Source organism: Puma concolor, chromosome D3, assembly GCF_028749965.1.
Source record: "Puma concolor isolate L17-30 chromosome D3, mPumCon1.1.hap2, whole genome shotgun sequence".
NCBI classification, from domain to species: Eukaryota; Metazoa; Chordata; class Mammalia; order Carnivora; family Felidae; genus Puma; species Puma concolor.
In genome coordinates, this window is record NC_141678.1 from 85,854,067 (window position 1) to 85,880,930 (window position 26,864).

The window sequence follows — 26,864 nt, forward strand, 5'->3', positions numbered from 1 at the left end:
TTAGGAAGGTTGTCGAACAATTACAGTTTAAGGATTCAGAAATTAGATAGGTTTTCTAAATCAACTTAGTAAAATTAATTTTTCTCTATGTAGATTGTCTTTTCTTTGGTTAACAAGTTAAATTGTAACTTAATATAGTTCCTGAGTGGAAAAAAGTACTTTTCATCTATTGTGAATGTTCAATTGTGTCGTTTTGAGGAAAAAAAAAGATTTTGGCCTTTAAATTTGGTTGTATCAAGGAGAAACGTTTTTGTTTCTTTATATGTGGCGTTCCTGGAGCTGAGGTTACTAAGAAACGTTCATTGCAGTACTGTAAAACTGAGTTAGAAATGGGTTTCCTACATTGGAAATTGGTTTTGTAACATTTTTGTTTTTATTTCTTATGCATCTGATACCCTAATGCAGAAAGACTGTATGAATGACTGTGTTTGACAGGTGTGAGTAGAGTGTGTGTGTGAGAGAGTGGGGGAGGGAGGGAGACATGGGGGACGGGTAATAATAAAGCTATTAAGTTTTAGTAAGATAAGCCTTTGAGGTCATCTAGTCTAATTTCCTGACTATGTGTATATGGGGAAAACAAGTCTTGGGTTGTGGGGTCCCTTTCCCCAAGGCCACAGCTGACAGATGGTTACTAGCTGAGCTGAAGCACGTCTGGGTCTCACCTTGTCACTACTCCATCACTCCAAACAGTGGATCTCAAGTGATAGCAGTTTGCCCCTCAGGGTATGTGTAGCAGTGTCTGGAAATGTTTTTGGTTGTCAAGACTTGGGTGCGCTACTGGTAACTAGTGGGTAGAGGCCAGGGATGCTGCAAAACAACTTATAATACACAAAACATCCTCACATCACAGGGTTATTTGGTCCAAATGTCAACAGTGCTGAGTTTGAGAAATCCTTCCAAAGCATGAAGTACATCACACGCCATTATTAGCCAAGGAAAGAATCATTTACTTCTGCTATGAGCTTGGTCAAAATCCAATGAGTAAATTTTTAATTTCTCATAGGTAGGTATTTCCAAGGAAAATTCCTGAAACATTCAGTCACAAAGATAAAGTCATTATAGTTTCACAAAATCTCACAAAGACAAATGTTTCATATGCTTATTATAAGCCTAAGTAATACACCTAGTCGTATTTGTCAGAGGCTGAGTGTTGGTACCAGAACAAGATCACAAGTGCGAAGTGACTACTTAGAGGGGTAGCAGAATAAGTCATGTCATCAGACTGGGCCATGCCAACATTTGCTTAGTGTTCCCATTTAGAATATCAAAATTTGCTTTAAAACTATTTTCTAGACATTGGAATTAGGCCAACATAACCACTTTTTAAAATAATTCGCAACTAATGATAGCTTTAATTTATTTAGTATCAACTACTCTTTTAGCGCTTTATTTCCATTGCCTCCTTACCCTTAGAATCACCATCCATGATCCACCATTTGACAGTGATGAAACTGAGGCTCAGAGACAGAGCTCCCTGAGCACGCCCAACCAACGCTCAAACCCAAGTTTGTGATTAGGATCTCTTCTTTTTAAAGGTATATTAATTAGAGATCAGATTTATTTTTCTTACAGTTTTTTCTTAACCTTTCCCTTAACTGACGAAATACAAATAAAGTTGGCTTTGTGTTACTACTCCGACATTGTCATAGAAAATAGACGATGTGTTTGTAAAGAAATTCTGGACATTGTGAGGCAATAATTCCTCCTTCTAAAAAGTGAGAGAGAAGAAAATATTTTCTGTAATGCTGCAATAAGACTCGTATATGGACACGAGGATTTAAGTGGCTCATGTGTGTGAGTAGGTGCAAGGTAGTGTAATAAAAGATGGTGGCTAACCCCCCTGGTCTGTCTTGATGAAGGAAAGACATATTTGTAAGAATCATAATGGGCTCTGATTTCGTGCATATGTGTTTCTAATCTATCGTTTCAAACCACTTAGTGCATTTCAATAAGAGCCAAACTGCCTTCCTTGCAAGACATTTCCAGTTATGGAGACAGTTATGATGCTTTTGAGTAATTCTACAAATATTGGCAAAGCCATTAAAATTGTAGCAATTAAGATTTAGCAGTACAACTGAATTCAAGTGGTGACTCAGGTCCACAGAAAATCTTTCCCGTTTGTCTTACTTTGCCAGTGTTTCTCTATCGCACTTTGTCAGTGAAAGGCACGTATGTGTGATGTTGCCATTATTGATTCTTCCGATGTATAAAAGTAGGAAAAAACCCCAACACTATGAAGAACTTAAAAATCACTGTATACTTATTGTTTTAAAGGTGTATCTTTCTAATTTATTTTCTCGGTAAGTTATCCAATTCTGAGTTACTCTCATTATTTTTGTTTCTTTCATTGCTTTCACAGAACATCCATTCATCCATTATTTATGCATTTGTACCTTCATCACTTATCCATATATTTGCGTATCTGCTAGAAACTCAAAGACAAGTACAATACTGTGTCCTTAAAAGATTTACAGTTCCCTGAGGAAACAGGTAATTAAGTGCATGAATATCACCTCTGACTGTAGCATTCGCTTTCTGTGGGAATCAGGAGATGCCTTGCAGAGATTGTGAGAAATAGCTGTGAAATTAGGTAAAGGTTTTGATGGGGGTTTCCAACCTTACGGCTTCTTCTCAACTCCCCAGTTAGCGGACAGGGATCTGATTAATATGTTCCCCGTTGTTTTTCCAGTTAGATAGTGTTATAACTGTCCCTGGGCCTGGAGCTCCTGATCTAATCAATAAGGCCACCGGAGCAGACCGAAGACAGTGGTTTAACCAGGTGAGTTCTTTTCTCTCCATCACCAAATGCCTGCACAAGTCCGGTCATGGTCCTGGCTGCTTCTGCCATTTTCAATGTGGCTTTCATCTGAATTATGACCTCATGACCTCATGATCAAGTCATGCTTCTCCATCTCCAGCTTCCTATCCTTGTTCAAGTAAGGATAAAGAGAGAAGTGAAATGGAAAGGTATCCGTGTAAGGAAGACAAAACTTTTCAAAAATGCTTATCAGGTTTCCACTTATGTTTTACTGCCCAAACTACCACATAGCTAAGTGTGTCTGTAATGGGAGTCTTGGTGACATAAGCTTTTTTCTTTTTTTTTTTTCCCCAACTGTAGGGAGGAATCAGAGAAAAAATACTAGGTAGGTAAGTAGCAGACTTCATAGGGACAACCTAATACATAGAATAAAATTGGAATGCACACATACAAAAAAATCAGCTTTCACTGATATGTGTTGAGTGCCTTAAGATATTGAGAACCTGGGGCTCCTGGGTGGCTCAGTTGGTTGAGCTTCTGACTCTTGGTTTCAGCTCAGGTCATGATTCCAGAGTCGTGGGATCGGGCCCCTCGTCAGGCTCCGTGCTGAGTGTGGAGACAGCTCAAGATTCTCTCCTCCCTCTGTCCCTCTCTGCTGCTCACATGTGCTCTCTCTAAAAGGTATTGTAAACTTGCCAAGAAATGAAAACTCTAAGGCTGAATTTTCTCCTTCTTTTCTTATACTCCCCTTGGTTGTTATGGAATATTGAGCATTAAGATAATGAAGATGTTTGTGCACCCATGTGTGTTTGAGTATGTGAGCCATGGTGGCAATGTACTTTTTGAACTAAGATAGAGACACTGGATAACTTTGTTTCCATGATGCTGGTAGGTCCTATCAGTCAACAAAGCATTTGTGAGCCAGACTTGGTAATAAGCACAAAGCAGGATCCCATTCCACTTTATCTCAAGAGAAGTGAGGTTGTGTTGGAAAATGAGAAGAAACCCTACAGATATAGTCAGATTTTACTGATCAGTGATTTATCAACTTGAAAGTAAAAGCTCATGTGGTAAAACAAAAGTCTGATTGGTGTGGATTCAAAAGAGATGAAAGGAGATGAAATGAAGACAGAGAAATGGACAATTCTTTCAGGTTTTAGTATAAAATAAGTTATTATGTGTGAAGGGTGGACTGGTATAAAGACTAGGGACTAAGAGAAAGGTCTCTAGCTTGACAGACTGCATGGATGGCAACATCATTATTTTAGATCAAGAATAAAAGATACAACAGGAGAGGTTTTGGAAGAAATATAAGAGATTTGCTGTTTGGAAATTATGGATTTAAGTGGCTCCTAGTGCCTGTTCTCATTAGACTATTAGACATGCAGATCTGAAGCTTGATATTCTATTATGGGCTGGCCATATGTGTTTGGAAATTAAATGTATATTAGTGTATTTGCTAGGGCTGTCATAACAATTTACCACAAACTTGGTGGCTTAAAACAATAGATATTTGTTATCTCACAGTTCTGGATTATAAATGTCCAAAACCAAGGTGTCAGCAAAGCCATATTCTCGCTAAAGGCTCTAGGGGAGGGTCCTTCCTTGCCTCTTTCTAGATTCTGGTGGTTGCCAACAATCGTTGGCTTATAGATGCACCGTTCCTATCTTTGCCAATGCATTCGCATGGAATTTGCCCCTGGGTATCTGTTTCTAAATTTCTCTCTCTTTAGAAGGACACCAGTCATTGGACTAGGGCTCACCCTAATCCATTCGACCTCATTTTAGTTCGATTACCTCTGCAAAGACCCCATTTCCAAATAAGGTCACATTCACAGGGTCCAAGGGAGAGGACTTCCACACATCCTGTCAGAAGACACAATTTAACACACAATGATGTATGAGTGGCAAAAGTGGCCACAGAAACAAATGTGATCACCCAGACAGAGGGCTCGGAGTGAGCATAGGACCAGTGATAGTCCCTTGGAAGCACTCCACCTTGAAAACTAATAAAGGAGGGTATGGGGATATGGTACAGTCAGCAGGACAGAACAAGTAATCCAGAAAAACTGCATTCTGACAAATATATTGTAAAGAAGAGATTTGATAAGAGGGTCAAAAATCTTTAGAGATTTCAGGTAGCACGAGCAGTAGGAATAGGCCATTGTAACTCTTGCTAAATATGGAGAGGGGCAAGTTTTGAGACAGGCAAATAATTTAGGATACTGCAGCAATCCAGGCAGATCCTGATGGCCGCCTGAACCAGGATTTGGCAGTGGGAAGAGAGAGGACTGAGCATATTACTGAAGTAAAGTCAGAGCGAACTGGTCCTGGATTGGGTGTAGACTAGGAGTCAGAGATTACTTCCAGGGTTTTTCTTTAGCAAACTATAAGACTGGGTTGCTGTTATTGAGATAAACAATGCAGTGAGCCCATGGAGAGAAGATGATTTCAGTTTTAAATATGTTGATGACATATCTGTCACATTTTCTAGTGGCAGGGTCTAGAGTGCTGGTGCATGTAAGTGTCGGAGACTCGAAAGAGAATTGAATCCAAAAACGAAGATACTTGAAAGTCATTTGAAAGGAAAGATAATAACTCAAATCATGAGAATGGATGACATTATCCAGAGAGGTAATAGACTTACATGGGAAAATATCTGATGCACACAGAGCGATGGGAAGGAAAAGAAGCACCACCGAAGAGACTGGGGAGAGCCAGCGAGAAAGGTCAAGAGGAAGAGGAGAGTATTGTGCTAGGATAGAGAAGAGCGTCTCCATGTTGGCAGGGGTGTGAACAGCGGTGTCAAAGGCTGTGGAGATGACAGGTACAATGAGTGCTAAGAGGAGTCTAGAAACTTAAAAAAAAACCCAAATATGCATGTATGTGAGTGCAAATGTGTGTGTTTTCAGAGAGCCACTTCGGTGCATTAAAGGGAGTAAATGGCAGATGAAATGGGGTTTTTGGAAAGAAGTTTTTCAACTACCTGACCATGAAATGGAGGGGAATGGTAGCTACAAATGAAAATGAATTGACTTATGGACATAAGCGAAATGGACTGAAGCCTTGACAGTGTTTAAAATCTCCTGGGGGGATTCCAGACAGAAGGAGAGCTCAGAGGAAGAGGAGAGAGAAAGGTGATTGAGCACATCTCCGGAAAAGACCGGGGAAAGGAAACCTGAGCTCAGAGGATTAGTTCCTTTTCTACAGGAGAATGTCACCTCTCTGTTGCATTGGGATGTAAGGGGGAAGGATGCGGTTAAGTGGAAATGGATGGCAAACCTGTTATTCAGCTAAGAATGGTCATCCACACTAAGGAGGGAGAAAGACTAAAGGATCTGAAGACATTAACTCTTCGTTCAAATGCTGTTTCTGTGCTATTTATGAGGAATGTGCTCATTGTGTTTCTTGTGCCCTTGCCTCTTTCTTTGGGCATTTAGTGCTCGTAGTGTCAACCAGAGAAACTCTGTGGTCTGCCACCACCCCTTCCTCAGAGTGCTTCCTGACAGCTGGGTCCTGTCCCTGGAAAATCACTCCTTCCCTCCCCGCCCCCAGGCAGCCAGAGGGCTCTCCCTAGGGGGCTCTGGAGATGCAGCTCACAAGTCTCGCCACATGACTGAAATCCAGGGTTTTGACATACAGTTTTTGTATCATGATTTACCGACTTGAATATTCTATTAAATAGTCTTTCTTTTTTTTTAGCAACCTAATAAAAATCTTCCTGGACCAATGATATTTTCTATTGTTCCTGTGATCTGTAGTATAATCTCTCTTTAAATCTTCTGGATAGATAACTTCGTTTCTTTCTTCTTGGCCATCTTGGTTTCTTCTATTAGTATTACAAGTTATACCCATTGCTGTTGAACACTTGTGGATGAAGGAGTGGGTATTTTCTTCCTTTTTCACTCACAGTACGTGGTTTCAAATGGGTTGGATGGAAGGCTTTGGGTAACCATACTTAGTTAGGGAACATTAAAGTGATTTCATTTTGGTTCGCTTACTTGTGATCCAAAGAGGGTGTTGTATTGGTTTTGATAAAACTTCATAACCAATGGGAATCTTTTTTGAGTTAGTGCGGAGTGGCCTTAATGCTGGAAATAATCCTGTTGGCCAGGACCCCAGAGCTATACAGATGAGAAAAGGATGCAGGAAATTCTGTTGTTTACACATGTGTCTGTAACACTGAGCCGCTGGAGCAGCCCAGCAAGCCCAGAGGGTAAGATGCCTAATAACCTTGTGGTTTTCTATTTAATTATTACATTTTCCTGCTGGAGCAGAGCATGTGGTATTCTCGGAGCAAAGAAAGACAGTTGCTTATAAGATGCAGAACAAAACTACTGTAGGTCTGGGAAACAGAGGGATTAGGAGTTTCTTCTTAAAGTGGACTTGGTTCCTTCCCTCTTTCTTCCATTTTCCACTGTTGGTATTATTTATCCTGACAGCTTGCCATACTTTTCCTGTTTTCAAAAAATAATATACTAAGCAAAACTCAGGTAAGAATTTCAACTCTAAATTTAGAAAGTTATAGATGATGTTGATATTAAAACTTTATTTTGTTCAAATGAATATGATGAGTTAGTCAATGTGCTGGAAGTAACCTATATTCTTAGAGTTTTAGAACAATGTAAAACTGTTATGCAAACCCTCATAATTCTGCCTCATGCATTCAGGGTTATTTTAATTTTGATGGACAGTCCTCATACTGAATTCCTGCTATTGTTAACAGAAAAGTATACTTCAAAGTTACCTGGGTTGTATGGAAGAGATATGGCATAGAATCAAACAATAAACTCCTGTACATAATAGAGAAGAAATGGATCTTTAACTATATGGAAAGTAATTGTAGAATTGAGGAGGGGAAAATGATCTTTGGAAACCATTTGGAAATGTTTGCTTATGTTTCCCACAAACATAAATTGTAAAATGAATGCTAAGTGGAGAAGTCTATTAAATAGAAATATAGGGAAGATATTCTTTAAAAAATGTAATTAGAAACCTGTAACATATGCTGTTGAAATATATAGTGATATTTCTTGATATTCTCATTTACATCAATACTAGCTTTCTATTTTCTGATCAGGTGAATACACTTTTGCTAATATTTTTGTGGAGTAGGATACTGTTACAACTTTTGATTAAATGCCTTGTTTTTTAATCATTTCATTGTTGAATATCCTTGCATATACATTAAATATTCCTGAATTATGACTTTTGTCCACATTTTTACATAGGCATTGGATTAAGAAGGAATCTTAAAAAGCTAGTGATATAGTATCTGTATAGCTTTTCTGTGATTTTTCAATATTGATTTTAGATATCAATAAATCTATCTGCATGATATTTAGAAAAATGCTTTATGTGAATTGCTTTTTTCCCAAAACTTTAAGAACTAGTTTTCTTGTAAAATAATAGATTGTATAATGGTCCCCCTTTTACATTCTTCATGTTTTTATTGGATTCAGTAATTGCTTGATCACTGGGATATAGTTTCCTAGTGCTTTGCAATGGCTGTGGCCTTGAAATTTATGAAGGTTTCCTCTAATCATTAGAGCCACAAATATAATGGCAGTGATTCTTTAAAATTAAAAAATGATATAAGAACAGTTTCTATGTGAAGAAGTACTGTTTCTTCTGGGCTGATACCGCAAGGTTAATTGAATTTTTCTATAATGGCAAAACCTTCAAACATCCTCTTTTTAGCAAGATTTTAGAGAAGCCTTGAGAGAAAAGTCCAGCTCCCTGAGCGGAGTCTTGAAAAATCCATGGAACTTAGATAATTGCTGAAAAACAAAAAAGATCATCCTACTTTGTAGTAATAGTTGGGGCAAAGAGTTTTGAGCATAAATTAATATGAAGCAGGGAAGGTTAGGGATGAGCTTCATCGGAGAAGAAATAAAACGGACCTTTGTGAGTAGCAGATATTGTGCTGAATAGATAGATCAGGGCAAAGTTATGAAGCACAAAGCGCTGTATACTCTGAATACACAGTAATTTTGCCCCTGTATATTATGCAGTGGGGACAACTGCAAGTTTCTGAAGAGATGAGAGTATTTATTCCTCTTTGCTTTGTCATTGTTGTCGTCATCCTCCTCCTCCTCGCCCTCCTCCTACCAGCAAAGAATAATGTTTCCTTGTAAGATGATTTACATACATACCTGTGATCCTGACAGTTGTGTAATAGAATGAACTTCATTTTACGGAGTACCTTCATTTTATACATGAAGAAATTTGATGTTCAGAAATGTTAAACGATTTTTTCAAAGCCACGGATATAGTAAGTTTTGGAGCTAGGATTCCCAATAATGTCTTTCTGGCTCCAGAGCTATTTCCACTCTGCTCCACTGGTATTTTAGGAATGTGAATCTGGCCGGAGTTAAGCAGAGTGGGTTAGGATGGCTCTGGGGTAATAGAGTGCAGGGATGAGGCGGCAAGACAGCATCCGTAAATCCAAGCTAATCGCGATTTTCTCAGGTGGTCCGCTCTCGCCTTTGGGAACAGACAGAAGAAATTGATACTGAAAATAAGCAGTTTTTATATTTAAATTGGCCATTCTCGTATTCAACTCTTAGGCTTTCCTCTCATTTCCTTGGTGTCATGTTCAAAGAAGATGTCTTTTGACTTCTCAGAGGAAATTTAAGCATTGATTTTCATCAACTATCACGTATTCATAAATGAAATGCATGAGGTTACTGGAAATGATATGGGGAACACATTGGCCTTCTTTTGTTTCTTTTTGATGTGTGATATAATTGAATGCTTAGTGACCACACCTTCTTAAAATTATGGGAAGACTCAACTATTATCAAAGAAAAGTGTCATGTAAGTTTTTTTGTTTTTTTTTTTCCAATATGTGAAGAGCATCTATCTGTTGCTGGCAGTGTGGAGTACTGTACATTTGTAGTAAAAATAATAAACCCTGTTTAACATTTTTCCTCATATATCTAAACCTTAAACATACTTTACTTTTTCTTTAAATAAAATATTTTATATATACATATATAATATATACATATATAATATAATGGTGTCTATGCTATCATTTTACAAATGTACTATCTGCTGTTTTACAAGTTTATTGTTATTTAAGTGGGCTTTATTGGAGTAATGCCTTTTGGCCATATGCCCAAACAGATGAAGATAGTTGAAATGTAAAGGTTCGTTCCTTTAAATTTATCATTACTAAAACAGTAAGTACATTTGTCAGTTCAGATACTTTCACCACTGACCTTATGACATTTCATTTTAATTAAACAGGTCTAGGCTGTATTCCAAGATTATCTTTTATAGAGGGTCTTTTGCATACCAAATGCCTGGAGCTCAACGTTTGGTCCTCAGTGCCCTGATCAACTCTAGATGCACAGTTGTTACCAAGTGTTGTAAAAAGGAAAACTGGGTATCTTCATTATTTTAACAAGTTTGTTTGTTTATTTATTTATTTATTTATTTATTTATTTATTTATTTATTTATTTTGAGAGAGAGAGAGAGAGAGAATGTGTGTAAATATGAGCAGGGGAAGGGTAGAGAGAGATAAAAAGAAAAAATCTGAAGGGTTCCCAGCTGTCAGCACAGAGTCAGATGCAGGGCTCTAACCCACGAACCACAAGATCATGAGCTGAGCCAAGATCAATCATGACCTGAGCTGAAAGCAAGAGTTGGACATGCCTTCAGCCCCAGAAAACTGAGTATCTCACTGGCGGAAAGCAGCCTGTCAAAGAGAAGATGAGTTGTGCTCAGTGTCATTCTATTAAAGTCATGGCTTTACAGAGGATTACTAATATTTTCATATATGTAAATATCTGGGAGATTTATATTTGATGATATTTGCTAAGAGTTGCTGTGTAGAAAAGATACAAAGCTATTTGATGTTAAACAACTGGTAGAAGCATTTTTTTTGGTAGCTGAAGACAGAAGTACCCTTTGAGTAAAAAACATATTCATTGCAGACCCCCAGAGCAGAACGAGGAACAGTACTGGGTGAGGTAGGAGGGGAACCATGGGACAGAAGTCTTTCAGAAACCAAGTAAATGAGTCATTCCGGAAAGATGAAATGGCCAGTTAACTAAAATACAACTGATTGGTCAAAGAAAACAGGAGTTGGGTGCCTGGGTGGCTCATCTGATTGAGTGATAGACTCTTGATTTCAGCTCAGGTCATGATCTCACGGTTCATGAGTTCAAGCCCTGCTTTGGGTTCACTGCAGTCAGCGCAGAGCCTGCTTCAGATCCTCTGTCTCCCTGTCTCTCTATCCCTCCCCTGCTCACTCTCTCTCTCAAAAATAAATAAATATTAAAAATAAAGACTAAAAAAAAGAAAACAGGAGTTAGCTATTAATTAGATTTAGCAATTTAGAAGTCATTGATTTCTGTTTCGGTAGAGATCTAGGCTTAAAACAGAGTGAGTTCAAGAAAGAAAGAGAGGAGTGAAAATATCTTCTAAAGCTTTGTACTGTAAAAAATGTCAGAGAAATGCGATGGCCCCTGCATGGGGATCAAGATGATTTTTGTTTTTCAGGTCAAAGGTATTATAGCACGTCCATTTGCTGATGAGAATGATTGAGGAAGGAAATTTAATTTGATTAAGTAGGAGAGGACATATTTGCAGGAGCTAAGTCTAAGTCAGTTAGAGGGGATTTACATGGAACATACAAATGGGAAGTTTGGCCATATGGGTATGGACGAGCCTGCCCTACAAGGAGGCTGAGGTAAGGGTATCCATCTGCAAGACTGGTAGGTGTGGCAGAACCAGAGTATGGCAGTTGTCTTTTGATCACTTTTCTTTTCTCAGTGAAATAAAGAAAAAAAAAAGTTCATCAAGAAAGATGGAAGAGTAACAGAAGAAATGGGAAGTTTGGAGACAGAAAATGTGTGGAGTTGTTCAGGAGAACGGGGAAGTGAATTGATAAGGGAAATGTAGTACAGTTGGCGTGGCCGTGCTAGAGGCTTGTTTGATATTCAGAGTGAAGAATTTGAATTGAGACCCCATAGTGAAGGATGTTTTCTCTCAGTAATGCCGGGTGCTCAGATGCGTCTATAGAGGAGGCGGATAGTTGGATGCTATCCAGAATTGGAGTTTTCTAGACAAGCACGGTTGAGAGAATGCCATTCTAGCTGAGAGTCATTTGCTAATAATGGAGCTCAGAAAAGGGAGGGCAATGTCGATAGGAAGTAGATGATACACAGTTAGAAGGCAATAGGATAAATTAGTAGGAGGTTCAAATTTGGTCAAAGAAGAGAGTTGTGGGGACAATAGAAGGTAATCAGAGAGGTGCTTAACATTGAAATGGGAAGAAATGTTAGTATGGTAAAGCATCTAGGGTATAGAACCAGCATGAGTGGGTGAGGTAAAACCATGAGAATTAATAGGAACTGAGAGAGGAGATTATTGTAAGGACGCTGCATGTGAAAATATTTTGGACGTTAAGTTAGGATTTTGTCCCTGAAAACATTCCATCCCTCACGTACCTTAATAGTCAGTACAACAGCTGGTTTTACTAGGTACATTTTATTATTAATAAATGTTTTTGAATTTATTTCAATGTGGAAAACATTCCTGTTATAAAAATACATAGAAAAACATGATATTTCATATATGGCTCTTACAATGGTATAAAGATAGATATCCACAAGTGGACACTAACTTTAATTTCCCATTCCCATGCTGAGACTCTTATTTTGTTAGTGATTTCATCCACTTACCTTCTTGCTATATTTTAACGTGTCCATCACCACCTATAGTTATCTACTTAAAAACATTTAACTGAAGTAGAGTTGGCGTATAATATTAAATCAGTTTCAGGTGCACAACATACTGAGTCAATGATTGTATACCTTATGAGATGCTCGCCATGCTACATGTATTACAGTATTAATTGACAATATCCTCTTTGCTGTCCTTGCTTTTTTTTAAATTTTTTTTAATGTTTTTATTTATTTTTGAGACAGAGAGAGACAGAGCATGAGCAGGGGAGGGGCAGAGAGAGGGGGAGACACAGAATCCGAAGCGGGCTCCGGGCTCTGAGCTGTCAGCACAGAGCCTGACACGGGGCTCGAACTCACGGAGAGTGAGATCATGACCTGAGCTGAAGTCGGACGCTTAACCGACTGAGCCACCCAGGCACCCCTGTCCTTGCTATTTTTAATGATGTTTTCTCGGTCTTACAATCTGTATTAGAGAAGAATCTTTGGGGAAAGATAAGAAATAGACAGAATTTTTCACATCTAACAAATTATAAGCCCATGATTTTTCTAGATTTGTATTATTTTGCCAAATTTTTAGATAAAAATGAAATTATATTTATTAATGATATTCAGAAACCATGAATCAATGATATTTTTCTTGGGCTTTAGTTCATAGTAAAAGCGATATGTTTAACAACTACATATATTTTAGTATTTAGCAATTATGTTTGTCTAAAAGCCCATGCTGTCTAAACAGCTTCAAATAAATGGTGTTTCTTTTAAACTTAGATGAGAATGTTGAACAGCCATATCCAATGTTTTATATGATGTTGGTTTACTTTGATGTGACTAATACAGCATCTCTTGCGTATATGACCATATGGCAGAGAATGAAAATGTCCTGTTCATTTGTATTTGAATGGTAGCCATGTTTCTTTGGTGTATATTTCCATTATCAATAGGATGCATTTTTCCAAACATATATTTGTGAATAATGTTATTAGAAATCATCTTAATTTGAAGCATAGATAGGAAGCCTCTGTAAGATAGAGACAGAAATTTTGTGAGACCCACTGGATATATTTTTGAAAAAAATCAAAGCATAGCTTTCTGTTTCTATAAAAGTCTCTATGAAAAAGAAAAGCCCTTACATTTTTTGGATGTTCTAAAGTAGAGCTGTCCAACAGAAATATAATCCAAGGAACATTTACAATTTAGTTACATTTAAAAAGTTAAAAATTAAATGTGATATTGATTTTAGTAATATATTTTACTTAACCCACATCTTTAAAATATTACCATTCTAAAATGTAATCAATATAAAATTAATGAGCTGGTCTACATTTTTATTTTCCACCTGTGCCTCATTTTGACTTCTAGTACATCTCAGTTCAGACTACTCTCAAGATTTCACCAGCACCATCTGCCTTGTGACTGTCCTACTGGACAGCACAGGCTATACTACTCCAGAATATAAATAATTACAGAGTACTCTCATAGCAAGTGTAGATCATGCTTAAGGCATTGCCTTTATCTTCTTTTGGACGTGAAGATAGGTGTTTGAGTGAACTTCCTATGGAACAGATTTACCCCAGGTTTTCTCATTCTGAACCCGGTGTTCTCTGAGCTCCACTCTACCATTCTGATGATGTCCTGTTGATGTATTTAAGGTCTACTGATCCTGAGAGGTATGTAAAATAGGGTGACCATTGGAGATTACTGGCACCAATATGTTCTCCTCTCGTTATAATTTAAGAAAATCTAATTGGTTGAAAAGCAGGCAGTAATGAAAATGATGAAACCCAATTCTAGGATTCCACACATTTCTTAGTTTTTTATTTTTTATTTTTGTTTTTGTTTTTCTTTTTTCTTTTCTTCTTTTCTTTCTTTTATAAATTAAACAAAAGATCCAAATCTGGTAGAGCAGAGAAACAGAAAAAGTGAAATAAGAGTTTCGGAGGAAGATTTAAAACTGTGGGTTTAAAGGGATTATTTGAGAAAGGATTGAAAGGAAATATTTAAATGACTAAGAGGGTAAATAAAAACAAGCAAGTTTTCAGAAATGTATCTTTTTAATCTGGTCTTCAGCTTTTTGCAGTTCTCTTTGCACATGTCTTACATTTTCTATTTTAGGGACTGGAAAGCCAGATCTTTTGAGAAATGTAAACACGAGCTATTCACTTCCTGTTGTTTTGACATTTTTAATCCAATCCCTTGTCTTTGCTAAGGAAATAAAACACTATACCTACAATGCAAACAGATGAAAACTCATTTCAGATCAATTAGCAATTTGTTACGAACTCTGCTATATAGTTAAATTGCTTTTCTCTTTAGTGTTATCTTCTCTTCTGTCAAAGACAAAACCCGGAAATATCAACACTTAAAAAACTGATTGTAGACTCTATGTCCAGAGTATAAAGACATTTTAGCTAATATAGAGAATGTATAAAGAGGAAAAAATTTTCACTTGCATGAATAGTAACTGAACTTCAAATAAAAATCTAACATTTATGCTTTGTAATATTTCATGTCTTTTCTTAAGATAAATGAAATTTTCCCAGTGAAATCAAGATTTCGGATCTCATTATTATAAGTGACTTAGGTATTATACAACCACCAGATTTGTTTTTCTGGAGAAAGTATTTTCCTCCAAATAATATATCTGAAAGCTGATAACTTGTTTTATTTTACATGAAAATTTGAAAGGATTAGAACAAAATATATGGTTGCTATTATTTTAATCTTAGGAGAGTCCATAGAAATATAACAAGGCTATAAATCTAATGCTAGTAACTAAGATAAGAAGTCAACATTTTGTCTAAACATCAACACATTATTAACTGCTGTTCTGATAATTTGTATTCTGATAACATATTACTATTTCTCTTTTTGTTACATAGTATAAGAATGTTCAGTTTTGTGGGGTACCTGGGTGGCCCAGTTGGTTGAGCATCCAACTTCAGCTCAGGTCATGATCTCATAGTTCATGAGTTCGAGCCCCGCGTCAGGCTCTGTGTTGACAGCTCGGAGCCTGGAGCCTGCTTCGGATTGTGTGTCTCCCTCTCTCTCTGCTCCTCCCTTATTCATGCTCTGTCTCTGTCTCTCTCAAAAATGAATAAACATAAAAAAAATTTTAATAAAGACAAAAAAGAATGTTCAGTCTTGAACAATTCCAATATTCCTCCTTTGCTTTTTTGTATTATTTTACTTTAGTTTTTCTAAGTATTAGAATCTTCATGACCAAGAAAAATTAATTGATTTAATATATTTATACTACTGTAAGTGAATATACTACTATAAATGACTATGTTTTAATTATATACACAATCAAGTTTACATATCCCTTTTGTACTTTTTCCATTTATGTCACAAGAAATACAATATACTTTCTGGAACCTCTGCTATTTCTACTCACAGGTAGACAGCCTTGTGATTTCAAAATAGATTAATCATGTATGAATCATGTTTTAAGAAAAAACATAATTATGAAACTTGGGTAGGTTCATATTCACTAATAATTTTATTTTCTCATCATCCTCGGCAATCACATTCATAAAGACTTACAATTCACAGACTAAATCTGACCTGCAGTAATTTGGAGTATTCTAGGACTTACATGGGCTCCTGTGGTATTGCACTTTGAACACATTGCCATGGGTGGGTGGAGGCAGCTGGTTTCCTGTTTAAAATATTTTTGAGAACTTTTAGAAAGTTCAGTTCATTCTCAGCCCAGAGTTCCTTCAGAAAAGAATAGTTTAACATGTGCAAATATTTATATTTGAAAGATTAATTAGGAATATGTGATTAAACTCCAAAAATTGGGTTAGTTTGTTTGTGTTATAGTTTATGCAATTCTGTTATACCCAGTTCTTCCAACATGTCCAAAATAACTTGTTTTGGTTCTTTCATAACAAAAATTTGGTTCCATTTTAAAATGTGAAAACATCTTGATAATTTGCTGCAAGGGAATCTTTGGAGAAAAAAAATGATTTACACTTGAATTTCTGAGTCAGATTTCACATGCAATCACAATGTTAAGTTCCATGAGAATAGATATTTAAATCCATTTATTTCCTGTGTACCTCCAAACGCCTGGAACAGTGTCTGTGGCACATAGGAGAGATTCAGTAAATAGCTTTTGAAGGAATGCATGAATATTCAAAGCTCAAAAGTGAAAGAATGTTTATCCTTATGCTATGTTAGCAACATGCAGAACTGAGTAGTCATTATTATATACACATGCATGTAATTTTAATAAAATTATTATCAACATACACTGTTTTACATGCATTTGCTGGTTTTGCCTTTTGTTTTGCCTCTGCCTTACACAAGTTGCTGAAATGATTTTAAAACCCTAATCCTAAATTGGCTGAAAATTGAAATAAATAAATAAATAAACACAGTTTTAAATGATTAAAACTACGATTTTTAAGTCAATTAAACAAAGAGGTCGTTAGACTGATGTCACTTTAGTGCTGTGGTGATCTTAGGACAGCCAATCACAGATAGACAGCTAGGCTTTCTCTAAGTTCTAGCCAATCAATAATTTCCTTACTTTGTTTCCGCCTTTTCTCTACAAAGCCCTCTCCCTGAGCTCCTATGGGTGGAGAGCTCCTATCCACTTCTAGTTTGGCACCATTTAAATCAAGTTTTGTTCAAATCTTTAAAATGTTTAATATGCCCCAGTTTATCGTTTTAAGCTATGGTTACCACTGCTTGTTTTTGATCCCGTGATTGTGAGTTTGTATGACAATTTTTCAGTCAAATTTAGTGACAGGGAGGTTTGTGAGAGTGTTCATCTTTGAGTAGGGTGCATTATGTAAAGGGATGTTGGTTTAAAAAAAACTAGTAGGACCAAAAATTTGGAAAGAGATAGGAAGCAATATTTTTCACATGGATTTTTTTTTTATCTTTACCTGTTTTTTCAACCAAGGAAGTTATTTGTGTACCTCAGCTAAGAACTTTCATAAATGGACATTTGCAGAAACACGCTCAGCAGGTGGTAAATCCCTGTTCAGATGTCACTGTGTATCACACATATGACTTCCATCTGATTAAAATGAAAATGCAGCAACAATAAAAACCCAAAGTATTTTTTTTTTGCAATTCTTTTTTTTTAAATGTTTAATGTTTATTTATTTTTGAGAGAGAGAGAGCACAAGCAGGGGAGGGGCAGAGAGAGAGGGAGACACAGAATCCAAAGCAGGCTCTAGGCTCTGAGCTGTCAGCACAGAGCTCGACGTGGGGCTCGAACTCCCTAACCACGAGATCTGAGCCAAAGCCAGATGCTTAACTGGCAGAGTCACCCAGGCGCACCATTGTTTTGCAATTCTACAATGCCATTAGAAAAAAAGTTCCCGGGGCGCCTGGGTGGCGCAGTCGGTTAAGCGTCCGACTTCAGCCAGGTCACGATCTCGCGGTCCGTGAGTTCGAGTCGGGCTCTGGGCTGATGGCTCAGAGCCTGGAGCCTGTTTCCGATTCTGTGTCTCCCTCTCTCTCTGCCCCTCCCCCGTTCATGCTCTGTCTCTCTCTGTCCCCAAAATAAATAAACGTTGAAAAAAAAAATTAAAAAAAAAAAAGAAAAAGAAAAAAAGTTCCCAATCTACCTTAATCCAGAAAATAAAGTCTTTATTGTTAGTGTACTAGACTGCATAGTTTTTGAATGCCACCTGAATGCACCATATTCTCTGGGTATTGGTAAATTTAGTGATTTTTTTTTTAAGAGAGACTCTATTTTGAAGAATTTTTTTAATTATGAAGTCTAAATATAAAGCCATACAGAACTTCCATGGAAAATTTCAAGAAGACTAGGGCGCCTGGGCGTCTCAGTCAGTTAAATGTCTGACTTCAGCTCAGGTCATGATCTCACAGTTTGTGGGTTCGAGCCCAACGTCAGGCTCTGTGCTGACAGCTTGGAGCCTGGAGCCTGCTTCGTATTCTGTGTCTCCCCCTTCACCTGCTCCTCCCCAGCTCATACTCTGTCTCTCTCAAAAATATGTAAACATTAAAAAAAGAGAGAGAAAACTTCAAGAAAACCATTTCCTTGCTGTATTTATACAATGCAAACTTGAAGAAAGTAAGCGATTTAGGCAAGCAAAGTCTTCTTTTGAAGAAAGGGCTTTGAAAGGGATAGCCAAGGTGATTAAGTGAGTGAAAGGCAGGATGCTTTCTGGAATGTCAGAACATGGGAGACAGCAGGGCTGACTTGGTGTTCCATGAAGCATGAAGGACAGCCGGCTGACTCTCATATGTAAGGAGACAAGCTAAGTTAAGAGAGTCAATGCCTGGAGGTAGAGGAGACATATAGTAGACTGACTTTGGATTTAATGCACTGAGTATGTTCACTTAAATGAGAAGATGATTTGGTCACCAAATGTGGTTATCTTCTAAGTTATCCATATGGGAAATATATAAGAGGTTCCTACTGACACAGAATGAGAGAACTCCCCTGAGGTATAAGCATAAATATACTTTGAGTGTTAGATTTTCATTATTGCACAGTCAGTGCTTAATGTTTTATTGTTAACCACTTTATTGTTGAAAGTAGGGGGACTGCAAGAGCTGTAAGTCATGGTTGAGTTTACAGAAAAGAAAATCAGCTTTTCATGTTTCCATTAGGAAGTTTCAGTATGTTAATGGGAAAATATATTTGAATAACTTTATTTAAAAGGATCCAAACTCTGCATTACATTAATATGTCAAGTCGTGTTTGTTCTACTTTATGAAAAGTGTTAAGTTAAAAAAATGCATTTTGTGACAAATTTAAATGTTAACCAAAGCATTTATTTCAGAAGAAATTTCCCTTTTAAGTCCTCTGAGCTTTATAATAATTTAGAATTGTGGCTCTATGTGATCACTTGATTATGGAAGTTCTAATGCAGCAGAAAACAACTGTCATGTGGTGGTTCCGTTTAAGTAATAGAAAAGCATTTAAAAAAACATAATAATGAGTTTGAGTAGCTGCTCCTTATGTTAGCATGTCATAAATTATGTCTTTTACATGTTTAGTATTAATTGAGAAGGTTGATATTTTGCATAAATCAAGAGGAAGAAAAAGAAACCAAGGATTTAATGAATATTTAAGTATTATCTATTTTTTTTTTTGCAACGTTTATTTATTTTTGGGACAGAGAGAGACAGAGCATGAACGGGGGAGGGGCAGAGAGAGAGGGAGACACAGAATCGGAAACAGGCTCCAGGCTCCGAGCCATCAGCCCAGAGCCCGACGCGGGGCTCGAACTCACGGACCGTGAGATCGTGACCTGGCTGAAGTCGGACGCTTAACCGACTGCGCCACCCAGGCGCCCCAAGTATTATCTATTTTTAAAATACAAAACATACATATTTTAGTTCAAGTTGGAACTTCTACATTTTTTGTGGAAGAAATATTCCTGCCAAAGAGTGAATATATAGGAATAGACTATTGACACCCAAAGGAAGTTGAATTATTTTGGTAATCCAAGACTAAAAGCTTGGCTCCAGTGGGAAGTGTGATCTCCAGGTGTCCAAGCACAGGAGACTTGGAGATGCTGAAATGGAAAGGCGAGGACGGGAGCCCAGCAGGTAAGACTGATGTAAGGATTTTGAACTTAATCCTGAGAATAATGGGAAAACAAATTGAAGGGGTTTTAGCAAATATTAAATAATCAAATGAAAAATATATCTCTGCAGTTGTTGAGTGGCAAACAGTATTGGAAGGAAGGACTTTGGGGCTCCTGAAAGAGTGGGCTGTATTTGCACGAAGGTAGCTGAGAAGGAGAAAAGTAAACGTAGATGAAAAACCTCCCAAATGGTGAAATGAACAGGACTTGGTAATTGACCGGAAATAGGGGATGATGAAGAATGATCAGTAAGGGAAATCTAAAGTTTTGGCATACACAAACTGAGAGAATAGTGGTGACTTTGATTAATGAGGGAAAAAAATGGCGGAAAGCCAGTTAACCTTCCATAGAGTAAGAAATGTAAGAGCCTTCCCTAAACTCCCTGAAGCAGCAAAATTCACGCTATTTCCACATAAACACAAACACACACAGCAAATGCTGTTTTCACTTCCAACAGGCCTGAGGATTCCACATGAATAAAATAAGACTAATTTGTTAAGGCGCAATGGACATGCATAAACATAATTGCATACATATGCATTTTGGCAGTTGTAAACTCTATTTTAATTGAATGGTTCAATTAGTTTCCTGTAGATTCATTAATTGAGTATCTTCTATATTCTAGTTCCCTCTAGACTCATTAACTGAGTATTTTCTTTATTCTAGACATTGAGAAAACAAAGATAAATAAAAGGCAAGTTGCAGAAGTTTGTGGAAACTCATAGACTGATTGTGGAAATAGATGTATTAAAATTACTATGCAATTTCATAAATCCAGAGTAAAATAATCAACCAGAGCATGGGGCCACAGATAAAAAAGGAATGAACTGACCAGGGAACTTAGTGTAGATCCATTACTTTTCTCATTATTAGTCATTCTTTCTCTTTCCCTACCTTTACATGCGCAAACAACACGACACACACACACACACACACACACACACACACACACACACATTAACAAATTGAACTCTATTTGGGTTTTCAAGTAGTTTCTACACAAACACCTTTTTATAGGCACAAGATTATTCTTTTTATCTAGACCACATAGCTCATCTTTAATAAGTGTAGGCTAAGAGTTGATGACAGGACCAGAGTAGAATAATAGAACAGCCTGCTTTTCATGTATGTGAGCCCTTTATTTGTGAATTGTGCATCCTATTTGGAGAGGAACCAAGGAAACGTCAGTTTGGATTGTTTATTTCAGTTTATCATTTCATCGTTCCCATGGCTTCAGATAATTTGGAAGTGGGATTGTTTACATTCCTAGAAATTCTTCTTTGTTTTATCTTTAAGTGTTTTGCTTTCTAAATCTTATTAATCTCACTTTTTCTTGATTTCATTGTAGCAGATGATTTTATTACCCAAACAAGGGATAGAAAATAGAATAAATTGTTTAAAGAGCTGATTCTCATGATAACATCTTCTACCTTCACTAGTAATAAGAAATGTGTGAACATTGATTTTATACTCTTTATTTTTGTTTTAGCCACAAATTCATGATATGCAGAAAGGGAATCTTATGTAGTAAAAAAGAAGTATAAGAGAATATTTACCATTTATTGAATATCAACATTGTGCCCAGATCTTTTATGTACTGTAGCAAACATGCTCCAAGCAAACTGATAGGTATTATCGCTCCATGTTTATTATCAAAACTAGTGGGGAAAAGTTGACTTCTCCAAGGCCTCACACATGGTCACAGGTTACATCAAGTCCCTTTGCAGTGTACCCTTCTTCCTATTTTGTTCTCACTTTTCGGAGTAACAAAAGAAATTGCAGACATTTTCTTTGAGAGTTAGCTATTATAAAATCAGGAACAATGGCCAACGGCAGCCGTAAATAGTAAAAAGATCAGTTTGCCTAACGTTACAGTATAACTAAATGGGAAAGAAAATGTTTTTGTATTCAAGTTAACTTCTGTTATGATTAACAATATGGGCTTGCCTGCCCTGTTACTTCACATTATGATAGTGTATTCAAGCCAGAACAGTCCCGAGGTAATCAGAACACTTACTTATTCACTGTTAAAAAAAAAAAAAAACTTCAATTTTTTTTAACTTGTTGGGACAGTCTGCTGTTTTACAATGTTACATGTGTTTTTTTAGTTTCATTTTTTATTACTTTTATGAAATGCTTAAATTACATTTGATTATATTTGTCTGAGAACTCTTTTGACTTGCATTTGTATAGATTATCTTAAAGCATAGAAGAACTTTGAATATGGGTTTGTTTTTTAGATTTTAAGCAACAAAACTCAGTCGGAGACTTGGGACTCTGAGGTCAGATCTTTTATGCTGCCAAAGATTGTTAGAAATTTAAAAGTAGATCTGGCTTTCGTAAACATAATGAAGCAAGCGGAATTGAGCATTTGAATTCAGCCATCTTCCAAAAGATCAAGTTCCTTTCCTTCTTCCGTTTTCCATTTTAATTTAAGCTTTTGAACAGCAAAATAATTATCTTGATTTTGTTTTTGTCGGTGCGAAACTTTTGAAAATGGAAATATGTTCAAAGAAGGTGGAAGAAGCAGTTGGCTTTGTCCCCTGCCCCTCCCACTACAATTTGTGTTAATGCTCGTTATCTTGAAGCAAGCTCAGGTAATCTTGGCCATCTGTTGAAACGAAACGTTTTTATAAATGCAAGAAAGATAACTGTGAATGGAGACATTATCAAGTATTTTTTGATCTGTGTGTGTGTGTGTGTGTGTGTGTGTGTGTGTGTGTGTGCATGTGTGTGTGCATTTGTGTGTGTGTGTGTGTTTAAGGGAAACAGGACAATTGACTATTTTGTCATAAGACTTGTTAAGGGCTTTGCAAACCATTTGGGGAGACTCATGCCTTCACTTCCATTAAGAGGAGGTATACTTGATAATGAAATTCTGATAATCTGAACACAATCGTTCTAATGAGCATTAATTTCATATAACAAGGTAACATCTGGAGAATTTAATCTCAGTGATTGGATAACTAAAGTGTGAATCAACCAGAACATTATGTTACGTTTCTTTGCATTAAAGAGACATGATTTGCGGGGGGGGGGGGGGAAACAAAAATTTTTAATTGTAAATTATATATACAGGTTTCATCAAGCTTTTTGTTGAAATTAAACCCAGTGAATTTATGGGGAGTTTTTTGTATTTTATGCTCATTCAAAGTCTGCATGATAAAATTATTTCAGTACTGGGAATCATTTAGTAAGCAAGGTATTGTCCTTTCAGGAAACGTATTTGCTTTCAAGCAGAGCTGACTACAATTTGCTGACAACGTTGACCAGTCCTGTTATCATGTTCTTTTCCCCCTCGTGTGACCAAAAAATTCTTACTCGCACATTTCCTTGGTTGCAAGCAGAGGGACACGTTCCCTCTCCTATGCTGCCTCTGAGCTCTGTGCTTCCATTAAAATGCACGCTACTATATAGTGTGATAATATTCTCTTTATCATGTCTATTCTCCTGCCTCATCTGAAAGCTGCTTAATGGGTAGAAATCTGGGTAGATATAGTATTTGTAAAGATGGAGCCTGGCAACTGGCTGCTTTCGGATTATCCCAATGAGGCTCAATGTGGATGGCTTCATGTAAAGTGAACAAACTGTAAACATATGGTGCTCAATGAATTTTTAAAAAGAACACGCCCATGTGCCCACCCCCAGATCAAATAATAGAACCGTTAGCATTCTAGAAGCCTCCCTCATTTTCACCAAAGGTAAACGCTGTCTCTAGAAATAGGTAACTCTCTGTCATAAGGAGTAGCATTGCCTCTTTTTGAACTTGTTATAAATAGGATGATCGAAAGGTATCATTTCATACCAGCTTCTTTCTCTTATTCTGTCTGTGAGCCGCATGTCTCACCAGTGCCAGTGCATCCATTTTTGTCGTCCTATAGTTTCTATCACAAGACTATAAGGAAATTGATGTGTCCATTTTTAGTTTATGAAAATGGACAGATTTAGTTTTGAGCTATTTGGAAAAATGCTACCATGAAACTTCTTACGGCTAGTGGTTTTACATTGTAGTTTTAATTTACATTCCCTTGATAACTAGGGACGGTAAGGTAAGAACATTTCATTTGTTTAGTAACTATTTGAATATCACCTTTCACGAAGTACATTTAAAAATTTCTAGCATGGGAGCATCTGGGTGGCTCAGTCGGTTGAGTCTGGCTCTTGATTTCAGCCCAACTCATGATTTCATAGTTCGTGGGTTCAAACCCCATGTCAGGCTCTGCATTCTTAGTGCAGAGATTCTATCTCCCTTTCTTGGGATTCTATCTCCCTTTCTCTGTGCCCCTCCCCTGCTGGCTCATGCGCTCTCTCTCTCTCTCTCTCAACAAATAACCTTAAAAAAAACTTCTGGTATGATTAAAAAAGACATGTTAGCTCTTTAAAATTTCTGATAATTCTTTATGCTTCCTACGTATGAATCCTCGGTGGGTATACATGTGGCCGAGACCTCCCATGCAATTGTTTGCATTTTCATTCTGGTAACAATATCTTCTCACAAACAGAAATTCTTACTTTTAACAAAATTCAGTTGATAAACATTTACCCTAATGCTTGCCGTCCTATTTGCTGACTACACGGTAATGAGAGATTTTTCTTAGCTAACTTTTATTAGGAGCTTTATTGTCCTTTCGTAGAGATTTAGGTCAGTTCACTATTCGGAAGTGATCTTTTTATATGGTATGATATAGCAGTTAGTTCCATATGGATATGTGGTTGAGTAGCACCTTTTGTTGAAAAAAAGGCAAAATAATTTCACGTACTGAACTGTCGTAAATCAGGTATCACTGAGGTGTGGGTCTGTATTTGGAAATCTGTTCTCTTACATTAGTCTATTTCCCTCCTTCTGCCAAAACTTCATCGTCTTAATTACTGTAGCTTTATATTGTTTTCATATCCAGTTGTATAATTCCTCTTTTTTCTTCTTTAACATTTTCTTGGCATTTTTGGCTCTTGGCATTTACCATAAATGTTAGAATCAACTTGTCAGTTTCCACAGAATAAACTTTCTCAGGTTTTAGCTGGAATTACATTGAAGCTGTAGGTCGATTTGGGTAAAAATGGCATCTTTACAGTCTTGAGCTTTCCAATCCATAACCATGATATATGCCTTCATTTATTTAGATATTCTTTAGTTTCTTTCAATAATGTATCGTAGTTTTTAGAACATATGTTTACCCATCTCCTGTGATATCCCTAAGCTATTTTGATATATTTAATGCTATTATAAAATGGTATTGTTATAAAACATTTTATATTTGATATGTATTTGTTTCTAGAACATATACATATACCTGACTGTGTATATCCAGTAACCTTACTAACTTCACTTATTAGCTCTAATAGTTGGTGAATTGATTTGAATTTTGACTTATATAACCATGTTACAGGATAGTCTTATTCCTTCCTTTCTATTCTTATTTACTTTAATTTTCTTTTCACTAGCTGTACAATACTAAGAAATAATAGTATTAGCAGGTACTCCTTTCATATTTTTGATTTTGGGGGAAAAACATCCAATAATTCACTATTAAGGATTGTTGTTTTAGGTTTTGTGGAGATAACTGTTATCATGTATTTTCCCTTCTGTATTAGATTTTCTATGTGTTTAAATCATAAGCTGGTGTTGAATTTTATCAAATGCATTTTATTTATATATTGAGATTTTTCTTCATTTTATTAGTATGGCTTATTAAATAAATTGCAATAATTGATAACCAAAGGCTAAACCAAAGTTATATTTCTGGCGTATATTCAACTTCTTTGTGATACATTAATTTTTTTTAATCACTACATTTTTCTTGCTGATGTTTTCATTCATGTTTTTATATCCATGTTAGTGGGAGACATTTGTCATAAAGTTCTTGTCAGGTCTGGGGCGCCTGGGTGGCGCAGTCGGTTAAGTGTCCGACTTCAGCCAGGTCACGATCTCGCGGTCCGTGAGTTCGAGCCCCGCGTCGGGCTCTGGGCTGATGGCTCAGAGCCTGGAGCCTGTTTCCGATTCTGTGTCTCCCTCTCTCTCTGCCCCTCCCTGCTCATGCTCTGTCTCTCTCTGTCTCAAAAATAAATAAACATTAAAAAAAAAAAAAAAAGTTCTTGTCAGGTCTTAGTATTAGGGTTGTTTTGACTTCATGAAATTAGTTGGACTGTGTTCACTGATTTTCTTTTACGTAAAGTGTGGAAAATTGGTATCATTTCCAGATATGAAAATATTATCTTTACAAACTCTTTATAAATAATCTTTGCTAGATTCTAGACACTTTTCTCTTAAATACCTCTCATTATGGGGCGCCTGGGTGGCGCAGTCGGTGAAGCGTCCGACTTCAGCCAGGTCACGATCTCGCGAGGTCTCGCGTGATCTCGCGTGAGTTCGAGCCCCGCGTCAGGCTCTGGGCTGATGGCTCAGAGCCTGGAGCCTGTTTCCGATTCTGTGTCTCCCTCTCTCTCTGCCCCTCCCCCGTTCATGCTCTGTCTCTCTCTGTCCCAAAAATAAATAAACGTTTAAAAAAAAAAAACTTTTAAATACCTCTCATTCATTTAATCTTTCATTCAACAACAAATATTTACTTAATGTTTACTTTACCCCCCACACTGTCCCAGCCCCTGGGGGTGGAATGGTGAGCAAACACAAACAAGGTCCTTACTCGCACTGAGCTCACAGCTTAGTCAGTGGGAAATATAGAGAGTAATCAAATAATTTTAAAATAGGGAACAAACCATGTTAAACATTTTTGAAGAAAGGGGACCAGTCTTCACAATTCACAGCAGGTGGAGGCTTATGGAGGCTTCCCGAGGAAGCTAACAGTCAGAAATAGATAGGCAACAAATTC

At 36.9% G+C, this 26,864-nt stretch overlaps 1 protein-coding gene across 9 annotated transcripts in view; it reads left to right on the forward strand.

Moving 5' to 3' along the window:
• The window catches only part of CCDC102B (coiled-coil domain containing 102B), a 205,989-nt gene that overhangs the window by 58,597 nt on the left and 120,528 nt on the right, over positions 1 to 26,864 (forward strand). For 5 of the 9 annotated variants that reach the window (XM_086683199.1, XM_086683191.1, XM_086683194.1 and 2 more), the window contains 3 exons: positions 2,360 to 2,490; positions 2,690 to 2,779; positions 3,313 to 3,439. The gene's annotated coding sequence lies outside the window, so the exon portion shown is untranslated. Of the gene's footprint in view, positions 1 to 2,359; positions 2,491 to 2,689; positions 2,780 to 3,118; positions 3,144 to 3,312; positions 3,440 to 6,536; positions 6,975 to 7,000; positions 7,252 to 26,864 lie in introns of those variants that run through there. The other 4 variants (XM_086683193.1, XM_086683192.1, XM_086683197.1 and 1 more) reach the window with 4 other exon arrangements.